This window comes from Schistocerca serialis, chromosome 4 (assembly GCF_023864345.2).
Source record: "Schistocerca serialis cubense isolate TAMUIC-IGC-003099 chromosome 4, iqSchSeri2.2, whole genome shotgun sequence".
In the NCBI taxonomy this organism is placed as follows: Eukaryota; Metazoa; Arthropoda; class Insecta; order Orthoptera; family Acrididae; genus Schistocerca; species Schistocerca serialis.
This window is the reverse complement of record NC_064641.1, coordinates 365,888,143-365,902,126: the sequence shown is the minus strand read 5'-3', so window position 1 is coordinate 365,902,126 and position 13,984 is coordinate 365,888,143. Positions and strand designations below refer to the sequence as shown.

Here is a 13,984-nt window from a genome sequence, read left to right as displayed (position 1 = left end):
TGAAAACCATTTAAATACTCATCCTGCCCAACTAACCACCATCTTCGGCCCAAAGCTCACTCACATCATACCTACAAATCACAAACTTCTGTGGTAAAAATAATTTTGGGTTTCAAAACATAATCTACTAATCACATACCAGTATTTCTTACAAAGCCTATCATTCATCATTCACTTGAAAATATCAGTTTATATGCTGTTGTGCAACTGCAGTGCAAGTAAACACTCTCAAATCATCTAGAACTGAGGTACGGAAAGGGTTCACCAAGTGTTTCCAGGTAGTCCTGTAGCTCCCTCTCTGTCTTTACACAATCGTCTAACACACTGTACGCCATTTCAGGGCAAATGTACTTGTTTCATTATACTACGACACGGCCTATTACAATTTCAAATTTTAAAAAAACAAATATCTGCCTGATCCAACGTCATCCGCTACTCCGCGCCCTTCATTCACACAACACAATCTACCTCTTGCTACTTACATTACGTTTTCACTTGTGATTATGGCTCAGCAATAGCCGAGCACTACGAAAAATACCTTATAGACTCATTTAATGTTCCCCTCCACGGAAATCTTTAGTAAAAGGCGAAAGATTTATTCGTTTTGAAGGGAAACCAGAGTGCCGATCAACGCCCTCACTTCAATACTTATGGCTGCTTCTCTATTACTTCTCCGCGAGAACGCGGAAAATTCTTTCCGTCTTGTCTACTTCTCTACCGTCAACAGACTTCCAGTGTCATGCAAGCACACACCCCAAACTAACTGTCAACGCTGAAACACGTGTCGGCCAAATGTCGTCGCTATTACTCTTTAGTTAACTATTTTCATCATTTCTGTCACCATTCAAGCTGCTTCATTACCTCACCTGCCGACAGATGGCAGCACGCCTAATTCCTGTCGGCGACTCACCGTCCGACATACAACGTCCGACACACAACTGCCCGCACTGCTCTGCATCTAACACTAATCTCTCTCCTCCCTACCACATTCGTTCACTGAAAAAACTGACAACTAGACAGTTCTTTGTACGCAAAACTAGGCCACATCAGACGATACGTGTATGTAGATGTATGGTGCAAGGGAAATATCCCCCTACTCCCACACATCTAATTAATACTAGTTGACAACAGAAATAAAATTTCTGTCGATAGTATTTGAACCAGTCTTATTCATTTGCCAATTTCATGCATTCCTTCTTGCAGATAACAGTGCCTTGCAAATCGCTCAATTCATGTTTGCTAGCCAAACGTGCTCCTCCTAAATGTTTCGTACATCATGCATTAGTGGTGATTATCAACACTGTGTTGTGTGTCAGCTTTTTATGGTCATCAATTGCACTCTTCTTGTGTTGCTCACTCAGTCTTGTAACTCAAAAGTACGTCGTTGTCATCCAAGCCTAGCACTTGGAGCAGGCCAAATCAAATGGCTCGTCCCCGTGACACTCGAGAAACTTCCACAGGGCTTTCATGACATGTCGCAATCAAAGTCCTTCCACAACCTGCAGCGACATTTCTGCAACGACGCGGGTCCCGATACCAAAGGTATGACTTACGCTTCTGATCTATAAAATAAAACCACCACTCGGAAAGCGCTATTCCCTTCCCACATCCCTCAGAATGTGGTGAACGATCATCGATTACAACCAAGATGCGATGAATCTCGATCGCAAGCCTCACGCTCAGGGAGAGTGCTACCACTCATCATCGTGGTTACGTCTACTCCAGCTTTGAACTAGAGAGAGTTGAAGACATACTACAGAAATGATCCTGTGAAGTATGATCTTGCTTGCAAGCTATCACCGCTCGCTACTTATGCCACGAGACCGTCAACACGCCCTACGAGAATACGACACACTCTTCACATTTCGCGATTTACAAGCTCGGACATTCTGCAAAGAACCTACTTCTACTCTTACTTGGCCGCCATGATCTCGCTTAGCTATTTTGTGCGCTACCAGTGCTTCTTGCGTTCCGAAATGAGAGACCATTGCCTCAGGCGAGACTGTATGTAAACACCGCTTGCACCTCCGGCCGCTAGATGGCGGCCTGGGGCACATACAGTAGCATTCTACGGCGCAAGCAGACATGCCAAATAGCCACTGAAAGAGAAACACACAAGAGGGCATTCATAGGACTCTTGTGCTTTCTTTAAAACCGCCTCTCTCTTCGAAATTTTTCGCACAGCACTAGCTCATTCACCTCACTCTAACAGTGCGAACTCTTGTCGATATTTGGCCTCTTTCATGCATACTTCCTCTTTCGTTTCACTTTGCGTCTTACTTGATACCCGCCCTTGGAGCTGCTGATATACAATACTCGCAACAAATGTGTTTCTCTCTGTATCTCTTTTCGCCTATCACGAGTATTGCTTTTCCTCACATGGCAATTATGAAAACACCCACAGCTGAACAAACACTTCCATTCAGCGCCACGTCCATACTATCAATCATACACCAGTAATTTCACAGCTACTTGCTCCACTAATACATTTCTTATGTCTACTGTTAAACAGATGAAGAATCAAAGTATACAACAAGTCTCTATCAACATCACTGTCAGGACATTTTACAGACCTACGCATACCATGCCAATCTGTATGCTTCAACTATGATGGCCCATGTGCTATGAATACAGAAATTTCTCATAAAATAACAAATAATTTTACAACTATACAACTACTCCGACAAGCTCCTTACTAAAATGCTACATGTTTAGCAATCCCCCCATCATCTCAGAATAATCCCAAGCAGTGCTTTCATCCCATGAGCACTTCTTTGCAAGCAAAACCACAAACTGCTTTTTATACTAGCTTCCTTGTCACAGTGAACAGGAAACTAATGCTAGTGCCTCAGTTTACTAAAAAGCTTTTTTCGCTTGCAACATATAAACTACCAACTTGAACCTCACACACACACACATACAGAAAACTTAATTCCACAGAAATTTAGGAGTAACAGTGGTTACCTCACATTTTCATACATACTCAAATAGCTACTTCTGTGCACTTCACACAATGTTCTCATCGTGTTCCACCAGAGAACACAGTTATCACTATGCATGGATTCTGGTAAAAGAGCATTAAAAAAAAACAAACAGCCTGATCAAAGTGATTATCTGCACATCCTCTGCCAATATCATGTCACTCTATACCCGAGGGAAACTAGAATGCAGGGAAAGGAGCTTTGTTGTGAGCACTGTGTTGGTATTTCATCATTTACTGACCAAAGTCTTCTCAAGCCAAGTATGCACCAGCTCTGTGTATGGCTGGGTCAATCAAGAGCCCCTATCAATTTTACTTAAAAGACAAGCAGCATCAACAACTCACAGGAGGCACTGAACATTTTTACCATTATCTGCACCACCTTCCACTGATTTACTGAAGAAGAAACTGCAAAGTCTGCCCAATTTTGTACACAAGTAATCTTGAAAACATTGGAGTCAACAGCAGATACATAGTTTCCAAGACTGTAGCTAGGAACAACCCTTCAATTTCAAGATTTATCTCTCACTGAGACACACCATACCCAAACTACACCTAGCAGGAAATTACTACTTACTTCATTTCTAGCTATTTATGTCATATTCAACAACTGTCTCTTTCTCACCTAAATCTTCTACACAACTGAGTACACTGTTATGAACAAACACATTATGGCAACAAGCCAGTGTCACTAATATCCACTCTATTGAAAACCATTTAAATACTCATCCTGCCCAACTAACCACCATCTTCGGCCCAAAGCTCACTCACATCATACCTACAAATCACAAACTTCTGTGGTAAAAATAATTTTGGGTTTCAAAACATAATCTACTAATCACATACCAGTATTTCTTACAAAGCCTATCATTCATCATTCACTTGAAAATATCAGTTTATATGCTGTTGTGCAACTGCAGTGCAAGTAAACACTCTCAAATCATCTAGAACTGAGGTACGGAAAGGGTTCACCAAGTGTTTCCAGGTAGTCCTGTAGCTCCCTCTCTGTCTTTACACAATCGTCTAACACACTGTACGCCATTTCAGGGCAAATGTACTTGTTTCATTATACTACGACACGGCCTATTACAATTTCAAATTTTAAAAAAACAAATATCTGCCTGATCCAACGTCATCCGCTACTCCGCGCCCTTCATTCACACAACACAATCTACCTCTTGCTACTTACATTACGTTTTCACTTGTGATTATGGCTCAGCAATAGCCGAGCACTACGAAAAATACCTTATAGACTCATTTAATGTTCCCCTCCACGGAAATCTTTAGTAAAAGGCGAAAGATTTATTCGTTTTGAAGGGAAACCAGAGTGCCGATCAACGCCCTCACTTCAATACTTATGGCTGCTTCTCTATTACTTCTCCGCGAGAACGCGGAAAATTCTTTCCGTCTTGTCTACTTCTCTACCGTCAACAGACTTCCAGTGTCATGCAAGCACACACCCCAAACTAACTGTCAACGCTGAAACACGTGTCGGCCAAATGTCGTCGCTATTACTCTTTAGTTAACTATTTTCATCATTTCTGTCACCATTCAAGCTGCTTCATTACCTCACCTGCCGACAGATGGCAGCACGCCTAATTCCTGTCGGCGACTCACCGTCCGACATACAACGTCCGACACACAACTGCCCGCACTGCTCTGCATCTAACACTAATCTCTCTCCTCCCTACCACATTCGTTCACTGAAAAAACTGACAACTAGACAGTTCTTTGTACGCAAAACTAGGCCACATCAGACGCAACGTGTATGTAGATGTATGGTGCAAGGGAAATATCCCCCTACTCCCACACATCTAATTAATACTAGTTGACAACAGAAATAAAATTTCTGTCGATAGTATTTGAACCAGTCTTATTCATTTGCCAATTTCATGCATTCCTTCTTGCAGATAACAGTGCCTTGCAAATCGCTCAATTCATGTTTGCTAGCCAAACGTGCTCCTCCTAAATGTTTCGTACATCATGCATTAGTGGTGATTATCAACACTGTGTTGTGTGTCAGCTTTTTATGGTCATCAATTGCACTCTTCTTGTGTTGCTCACTCAGTCTTGTAACTCAAAAGTACGTCGTTGTCATCCAAGCCTAGCACTTGGAGCAGGCCAAATCAAATGGCTCGTCCCCGTGACACTCGAGAAACTTCCACAGGGCTTTCATGACATGTCGCAATCAAAGTCCTTCCACAACCTGCAGCGACATTTCTGCAACGACGCGGGTCCCGATACCAAAGGTATGACTTACGCTTCTGATCTATAAAATAAAACCACCACTCGGAAAGCGCTATTCCCTTCCCACATCCCTCAGAATGTGGTGAACGATCATCGATTACAACCAAGATGCGATGAATCTCGATCGCAAGCCTCACGCTCAGGGAGAGTGCTACCACTCATCATCGTGGTTACGTCTACTCCAGCTTTGAACTAGAGAGAGTTGAAGACATACTACAGAAATGATCCTGTGAAGTATGATCTTGCTTGCAAGCTATCACCGCTCGCTACTTATGCCACGAGACCGTCAACACGCCCTACGAGAATACGACACACTCTTCACATTTCGCGATTTACAAGCTCGGACATTCTGCAAAGAACCTACTTCTACTCTTACTTGGCCGCCATGATCTCGCTCAGCTATTTTGTGCGCTACCAGTGCTTCTTGCGTTCCGAAATGAGAGACCATTGCCTCAGGCGAGACTGTATGTAAACACCGCTTGCACCTCCGGCCGCTAGATGGCGGCCTGGGGCACATACAGTAGCATTCTACGGCGCAAGCAGAGATGCCAAATAGCCACTGAAAGAGAAACACACAAGAGGGCATTCATAGGACTCTTGTGCTTTCTTTAAAACCGCCTCTCTCTTCGAAATTTTTCGCACAGCACTAGCTCATTCACCTCACTCTAACAGTGCGAACTCTTGTCGATATTTGGCCTCTTTCATGCATACTTCCTCTTTCGTTTCACTTTGCGTCTTACTTGATACCCGCCCTTGGAGCTGCTGATATACAATACTCGCAACAAATGTGTTTCTCTCTGTATCTCTTTTCGCCTATCACGAGTATTGCTTTTCCTCACATGGCAATTATGAAAACACCCACAGCTGAACAAACACTTCCATTCAGCGCCACGTCCATACTATCAATCATACACCAGTAATTTCACAGCTACTTGCTCCACTAATACATTTCTTATGTCTACTGTTAAACAGATGAAGAATCAAAGTATACAACAAGTCTCTATCAACATCACTGTCAGGACATTTTACAGACCTACGCATACCATGCCAATCTGTATGCTTCAACTATGATGGCCCATGTGCTATGAATACAGAAATTTCTCATAAAATAACAAATAATTTTACAACTATACAACTACTCCGACAAGCTCCTTACTAAAATGCTACATGTTTAGCAATCCCCCCATCATCTCAGAATAATCCCAAGCAGTGCTTTCATCCCATGAGCACTTCTTTGCAAGCAAAACCACAAACTGCTTTTTATACTAGCTTCCTTGTCACAGTGAACAGGAAACTAATGCTAGTGCCTCAGTTTACTAAAAAGCTTTTTTCGCTTGCAACATATAAACTACCAACTTGAACCTCACACACACACACATACAGAAAACTTAATTCCACAGAAATTTAGGAGTAACAGTGGTTACCTCACATTTTCATACATACTCAAATAGCTACTTCTGTGCACTTCACACAATGTTCTCATCGTGTTCCACCAGAGAACACAGTTATCACTATGCATGGATTCTGGTAAAAGAGCATTAAAAAAACAAACAGCCTGATCAAAGTGATTATCTGCACATCCTCTGCCAATATCATGTCACTCTATACCCGAGGGAAACTAGAATGCAGGGAAAGGAGCTTTGTTGTGAGCACTGTGTTGGTATTTCATCATTTACTGACCAAAGTCTTCTCAAGCCAAGTATGCACCAGCTCTGTGTATGGCTGGGTCAATCAAGAGCCCCTATCAATTTTACTTAAAAGACAAGCAGCATCAACAACTCACAGGAGGCACTGAACATTTTTACCATTATCTGCACCACCTTCCACTGATTTACTGAAGAAGAAACTGCAAAGTCTGCCCAATTTTGTACACAAGTAATCTTGAAAACATTGGAGTCAACAGCAGATACATAGTTTCCAAGACTGTAGCTAGGAACAACCCTTCAATTTCAAGATTTATCTCTCACTGAGACACACCATACCCAAACTACACCTAGCAGGAAATTACTACTTACTTCATTTCTAGCTATTTATGTCATATTCAACAACTGTCTCTTTCTCACCTAAATCTTCTACACAACTGAGTACACTGTTATGAACAAACACATTATGGCAACAAGCCAGTGTCACTAATATCCACTCTATTGAAAACCATTTAAATACTCATCCTGCCCAACTAACCACCATCTTCGGCCCAAAGCTCACTCACATCATACCTACAAATCACAAACTTCTGTGGTAAAAATAATTTTGGGTTTCAAAACATAATCTACTAATCACATACCAGTATTTCTTACAAAGCCTATCATTCATCATTCACTTGAAAATATCAGTTTATATGCTGTTGTGCAACTGCAGTGCAAGTAAACACTCTCAAATCATCTAGAACTGAGGTACGGAAAGGGTTCACCAAGTGTTTCCAGGTAGTCCTGTAGCTCCCTCTCTGTCTTTACACAATCGTCTAACACACTGTACGCCATTTCAGGGCAAATGTACTTGTTTCATTATACTACGACACGGCCTATTACAATTTCAAATTTTAAAAAAACAAATATCTGCCTGATCCAACGTCATCCGCTACTCCGCGCCCTTCATTCACACAACACAATCTACCTCTTGCTACTTACATTACGTTTTCACTTGTGATTATGGCTCAGCAATAGCCGAGCACTACGAAAAATACCTTATAGACTCATTTAATGTTCCCCTCCACGGAAATCTTTAGTAAAAGGCGAAAGATTTATTCGTTTTGAAGGGAAACCAGAGTGCCGATCAACGCCCTCACTTCAATACTTATGGCTGCTTCTCTATTACTTCTCCGCGAGAACGCGGAGAATTCTTTCCGTCTTGTCTACTTCTCTACCGTCAACAGACTTCCAGTGTCATGCAAGCACACACCCCAAACTAACTGTCAACGCTGAAACACGTGTCGGCCAAATGTCGTCGCTATTACTCTTTAGTTAACTATTTTCATCATTTCTGTCACCATTCAAGCTGCTTCATTACCTCACCTGCCGACAGATGGCAGCACGCCTAATTCCTGTCGGCGACTCACCGTCCGACATACAACGTCCGACACACAACTGCCCGCACTGCTCTGCATCTAACACTAATCTCTCTCCTCCCTACCACATTCGTTCACTGAAAAAACTGACAACTAGACAGTTCTTTGTACGCAAAACTAGGCCACATCAGACGCAACGTGTATGTAGATGTATGGTGCAAGGGAAATATCCCCCTACTCCCACACATCTAATTAATACTAGTTGACAACAGAAATAAAATTTCTGTCGATAGTATTTGAACCAGTCTTATTCATTTGCCAATTTCATGCATTCCTTCTTGCAGATAACAGTGCCTTGCAAATCGCTCAATTCATGTTTGCTAGCCAAACGTGCTCCTCCTAAATGTTTCGTACATCATGCATTAGTGGTGATTATCAACACTGTGTTGTGTGTCAGCTTTTTATGGTCATCAATTGCACTCTTCTTGTGTTGCTCACTCAGTCTTGTAACTCAAAAGTACGTCGTTGTCATCCAAGCCTAGCACTTGGAGCAGGCCAAATCAAATGGCTCGTCCCCGTGACACTCGAGAAACTTCCACAAGGCTTTCATGACATGTCGCAATCAAAGTCCTTCCACAACCTGCAGCGACATTTCTGCAACGACGCGGGTCCCGATACCAAAGGTATGACTTACGCTTCTGATCTATAAAATAAAACCACCACTCGGAAAGCGCTATTCCCTTCCCACATCCCTCAGAATGTGGTGAACGATCATCGATTACAACCAAGATGCGATGAATCTCGATCGCAAGCCTCACGCTCAGGGAGAGTGCTACCACTCATCATCGTGGTTACGTCTACTCCAGCTTTGAACTAGAGAGAGTTGAAGACATACTACAGAAATGATCCTGTGAAGTATGATCTTGCTTGCAAGCTATCACCGCTCGCTACTTATGCCACGAGACCGTCAACACGCCCTACGAGAATACGACACACTCTTCACATTTCGCGATTTACAAGCTCGGACATTCTGCAAAGAACCTACTTCTACTCTTACTTGGCCGCCATGATCTCGCTCAGCTATTTTGTGCGCTACCAGTGCTTCTTGCGTTCCGAAATGAGAGACCATTGCCTCAGGCGAGACTGTATGTAAACACCGCTTGCACCTCCGGCCGCTAGATGGCGGCCTGGGGCACATACAGTAGCATTCTACGGCGCAAGCAGACATGCCAAATAGCCACTGAAAGAGAAACACACAAGAGGGCATTCATAGGACTCTTGTGCTTTCTTTAAAACCGCCTCTCTCTTCGAAATTTTTCGCACAGCACTAGCTCATTCACCTCACTCTAACAGTGCGAACTCTAGTCGATATTTGGCCTCTTTCATGCATACTTCCTCTTTCGTTTCACTTTGCGTCTTACTTGATACCCGCCCTTGGAGCTGCTGATATACAATACTCGCAACAAATGTGTTTCTCTCTGTATCTCTTTTCGCCTATCACGAGTATTGCTTTTCCTCACATGGCAATTATGAAAACACCCACAGCTGAACAAACACTTCCATTCAGCGCCACGTCCATACTATCAATCATACACCAGTAATTTCACAGCTACTTGCTCCACTAATACATTTCTTATGTCTACTGTTAAACAGATGAAGAATCAAAGTATACAACAAGTCTCTATCAACATCACTGTCAGGACATTTTACAGACCTACGCATACCATGCCAATCTGTATGCTTCAACTATGATGGCCCATGTGCTATGAATACAGAAATTTCTCATAAAATAACAAATAATTTTACAACTATACAACTACTCCGACAAGCTCCTTACTAAAATGCTACATGTTTAGCAATCCCCCCATCATCTCAGAATAATCCCAAGCAGTGCTTTCATCCCATGAGCACTTCTTTGCAAGCAAAACCACAAACTGCTTTTTATACTAGCTTCCTTGTCACAGTGAACAGGAAACTAATGCTAGTGCCTCAGTTTACTAAAAAGCTTTTTTCGCTTGCAACATATAAACTACCAACTTGAACCTCACACACACACACATACAGAAAACTTAATTCCACAGAAATTTAGGAGTAACAGTGGTTACCTCACATTTTCATACATACTCAAATAGCTACTTCTGTGCACTTCACACAATGTTCTCATCGTGTTCCACCAGAGAACACAGTTATCACTATGCATGGATTCTGGTAAAAGAGCATTAAAAAAACAAACAGCCTGATCAAAGTGATTATCTGCACATCCTCTGCCAATATCATGTCACTCTATACCCGAGGGAAACTAGAATGCAGGGAAAGGAGCTTTGTTGTGAGCACTGTGTTGGTATTTCATCATTTACTGACCAAAGTCTTCTCAAGCCAAGTATGCACCAGCTCTGTGTATGGCTGGGTCAATCAAGAGCCCCTATCAATTTTACTTAAAAGACAAGCAGCATCAACAACTCACAGGAGGCACTGAACATTTTTACCATTATCTGCACCACCTTCCACTGATTTACTGAAGAAGAAACTGCAAAGTCTGCCCAATTTTGTACACAAGTAATCTTGAAAACATTGGAGTCAACAGCAGATACATAGTTTCCAAGACTGTAGCTAGGAACAACCCTTCAATTTCAAGATTTATCTCTCACTGAGACACACCATACCCAAACTACACCTAGCAGGAAATTACTACTTACTTCATTTCTAGCTATTTATGTCATATTCAACAACTGTCTCTTTCTCACCTAAATCTTCTACACAACTGAGTACACTGTTATGAACAAACACATTATGGCAACAAGCCAGTGTCACTAATATCCACTCTATTGAAAACCATTTAAATACTCATCCTGCCCAACTAACCACCATCTTCGGCCCAAAGCTCACTCACATCATACCTACAAATCACAAACTTCTGTGGTAAAAATAATTTTGGGTTTCAAAACATAATCTACTAATCACATACCAGTATTTCTTACAAAGCCTATCATTCATCATTCACTTGAAAATATCAGTTTATATGCTGTTGTGCAACCGCAGTGCAAGTAAACACTCTCAAATCATCTAGAACTGAGGTACGGAAAGGGTTCACCAAGTGTTTCCAGGTAGTCCTGTAGCTCCCTCTCTGTCTTTACACAATCGTCTAACACACTGTACGCCATTTCAGGGCAAATGTACTTGTTTCATTATACTACGACACGGCCTATTACAATTTCAAATTTTAAAAAAACAAATATCTGCCTGATCCAACGTCATCCGCTACTCCGCGCCCTTCATTCACACAACACAATCTACCTCTTGCTACTTACATTACGTTTTCACTTGTGATTATGGCTCAGCAATAGCCGAGCACTACGAAAAATACCTTATAGACTCATTTAATGTTCCCCTCCACGGAAATCTTTAGTAAAAGGCGAAAGATTTATTCGTTTTGAAGGGAAACCAGAGTGCCGATCAACGCCCTCACTTCAATACTTATGGCTGCTTCTCTATTACTTCTCCGCGAGAACGCGGAAAATTCTTTCCGTCTTGTCTACTTCTCTACCGTCAACAGACTTCCAGTGTCATGCAAGCACACACCCCAAACTAACTGTCAACGCTGAAACACGTGTCGGCCAAATGTCGTCGCTATTACTCTTTAGTTAACTATTTTCATCATTTCTGTCACCATTCAAGCTGCTTCATTACCTCACCTGCCGACAGATGGCAGCACGCCTAATTCCTGTCGGCGACTCACCGTCCGACATACAACGTCCGACACACAACTGCCCGCACTGCTCTGCATCTAACACTAATCTCTCTCCTCCCTACCACATTCGTTCACTGAAAAAACTGACAACTAGACAGTTCTTTGTACGCAAAACTAGGCCACATCAGACGATACGTGTATGTAGATGTATGGTGCAAGGGAAATATCCCCCTACTCCCACACATCTAATTAATACTAGTTGACAACAGAAATAAAATTTCTGTCGATAGTATTTGAACCAGTCTTATTCATTTGCCAATTTCATGCATTCCTTCTTGCAGATAACAGTGCCTTGCAAATCGCTCAATTCATGTTTGCTAGCCAAACGTGCTCCTCCTAAATGTTTCGTACATCATGCATTAGTGGTGATTATCAACACTGTGTTGTGTGTCAGCTTTTTATGGTCATCAATTGCACTCTTCTTGTGTTGCTCACTCAGTCTTGTAACTCAAAAGTACGTCGTTGTCATCCAAGCCTAGCACTTGGAGCAGGCCAAATCAAATGGCTCGTCCCCGTGACACTCGAGAAACTTCCACAAGGCTTTCATGACATGTCGCAATCAAAGTCCTTCCACAACCTGCAGCGACATTTCTGCAACGACGCGGGTCCCGATACCAAAGGTATGACTTACGCTTCTGATCTATAAAATAAAACCACCACTCGGAAAGCGCTATTCCCTTCCCACATCCCTCAGAATGTGGTGAACGATCATCGATTACAACCAAGATGCGATGAATCTCGATCGCAAGCCTCACGCTCAGGGAGAGTGCTACCACTCATCATCGTGGTTACGTCTACTCCAGCTTTGAACTAGAGAGAGTTGAAGACATACTACAGAAATGATCCTGTGAAGTATGATCTTGCTTGCAAGCTATCACCGCTCGCTACTTATGCCACGAGACCGTCAACACGCCCTACGAGAATACGACACACTCTTCACATTTCGCGATTTACAAGCTCGGACATTCTGCAAAGAACCTACTTCTACTCTTACTTGGCCGCCATGATCTCGCTCAGCTATTTTGTGCGCTACCAGTGCTTCTTGCGTTCCGAAATGAGAGACCATTGCCTCAGGCGAGACTGTATGTAAACACCGCTTGCACCTCCGGCCGCTAGATGGCGGCCTGGGGCACATACAGTAGCATTCTACGGCGCAAGCAGACATGCCAAATAGCCACTGAAAGAGAAACACACAAGAGGGCATTCATAGGACTCTTGTGCTTTCTTTAAAACCGCCTCTCTCTTCGAAATTTTTCGCACAGCACTAGCTCATTCACCTCACTCTAACAGTGCGAACTCTTGTCGATATTTGGCCTCTTTCATGCATACTTCCTCTTTCGTTTCACTTTGCGTCTTACTTGATACCCGCCCTTGGAGCTGCTGATATACAATACTCGCAACAAATGTGTTTCTCTCTGTATCTCTTTTCGCCTATCACGAGTATTGCTTTTCCTCACATGGCAATTATGAAAACACCCACAGCTGAACAAACACTTCCATTCAGCGCCACGTCCATACTATCAATCATACACCAGTAATTTCACAGCTACTTGCTCCACTAATACATTTCTTATGTCTACTGTTAAACAGATGAAGAATCAAAGTATACAACAAGTCTCTATCAACATCACTGTCAGGACATTTTACAGACCTACGCATACCATGCCAATCTGTATGCTTCAACTATGATGGCCCATGTGCTATGAATACAGAAATTTCTCATAAAATAACAAATAATTTTACAACTATACAACTACTCCGACAAGCTCCTTACTAAAATGCTACATGTTTAGCAATCCCCCCATCATCTCAGAATAATCCCAAGCAGTGCTTTCATCCCATGAGCACTTCTTTGCAAGCAAAACCACAAACTGCTTTTTATACTAGCTTCCTTGTCACAGTGAACAGGAAACTAATGCTAGTGCCTCAGTTTACTAAAAAGCTTTTTTCGCTTGCAACATATAAACTACCAATTTGAACCTCACACACACACACATACAGAAAA

At 42.4% G+C, this 13,984-nt stretch overlaps 8 non-coding genes across 8 annotated transcripts; all 8 read right to left on the bottom strand.

Annotated features, from left to right (window-relative positions):
* Positions 1-505: 505 nt before the first annotated feature.
* On the bottom strand, positions 506-624 carry LOC126476685 (U5 spliceosomal RNA). Its single transcript, XR_007587162.1, has one exon. It is a non-coding gene; the product is annotated as a U5 spliceosomal RNA (small nuclear RNA).
* Positions 625-1,577: 953 nt separating this feature from the next.
* On the bottom strand, positions 1,578-1,784 carry LOC126476597 (small nucleolar RNA U3). The gene has a single exon (XR_007587089.1). It is a non-coding gene; the product is annotated as a small nucleolar RNA U3 (small nucleolar RNA).
* Positions 1,785-4,192: 2,408 nt separating this feature from the next.
* Positions 4,193-4,311, bottom strand: LOC126476684 (U5 spliceosomal RNA). Its single transcript, XR_007587161.1, has one exon. It is a non-coding gene; the product is annotated as a U5 spliceosomal RNA (small nuclear RNA).
* Positions 4,312-5,264: 953 nt separating this feature from the next.
* On the bottom strand, positions 5,265-5,471 carry LOC126476596 (small nucleolar RNA U3). Its single transcript, XR_007587088.1, has one exon. It is a non-coding gene; the product is annotated as a small nucleolar RNA U3 (small nucleolar RNA).
* Positions 5,472-7,877: 2,406 nt separating this feature from the next.
* LOC126476683 (U5 spliceosomal RNA) lies at positions 7,878-7,996 on the bottom strand. The gene has a single exon (XR_007587160.1). It is a non-coding gene; the product is annotated as a U5 spliceosomal RNA (small nuclear RNA).
* Positions 7,997-8,949: 953 nt separating this feature from the next.
* Positions 8,950-9,156, bottom strand: LOC126476595 (small nucleolar RNA U3). The gene has a single exon (XR_007587087.1). It is a non-coding gene; the product is annotated as a small nucleolar RNA U3 (small nucleolar RNA).
* Positions 9,157-11,562: 2,406 nt separating this feature from the next.
* On the bottom strand, positions 11,563-11,681 carry LOC126476682 (U5 spliceosomal RNA). The gene has a single exon (XR_007587159.1). It is a non-coding gene; the product is annotated as a U5 spliceosomal RNA (small nuclear RNA).
* A 953-nt stretch (positions 11,682-12,634) lies between these two features.
* Positions 12,635-12,841, bottom strand: LOC126476594 (small nucleolar RNA U3). The gene has a single exon (XR_007587086.1). It is a non-coding gene; the product is annotated as a small nucleolar RNA U3 (small nucleolar RNA).
* Positions 12,842-13,984: the final 1,143 nt, after the last annotated feature.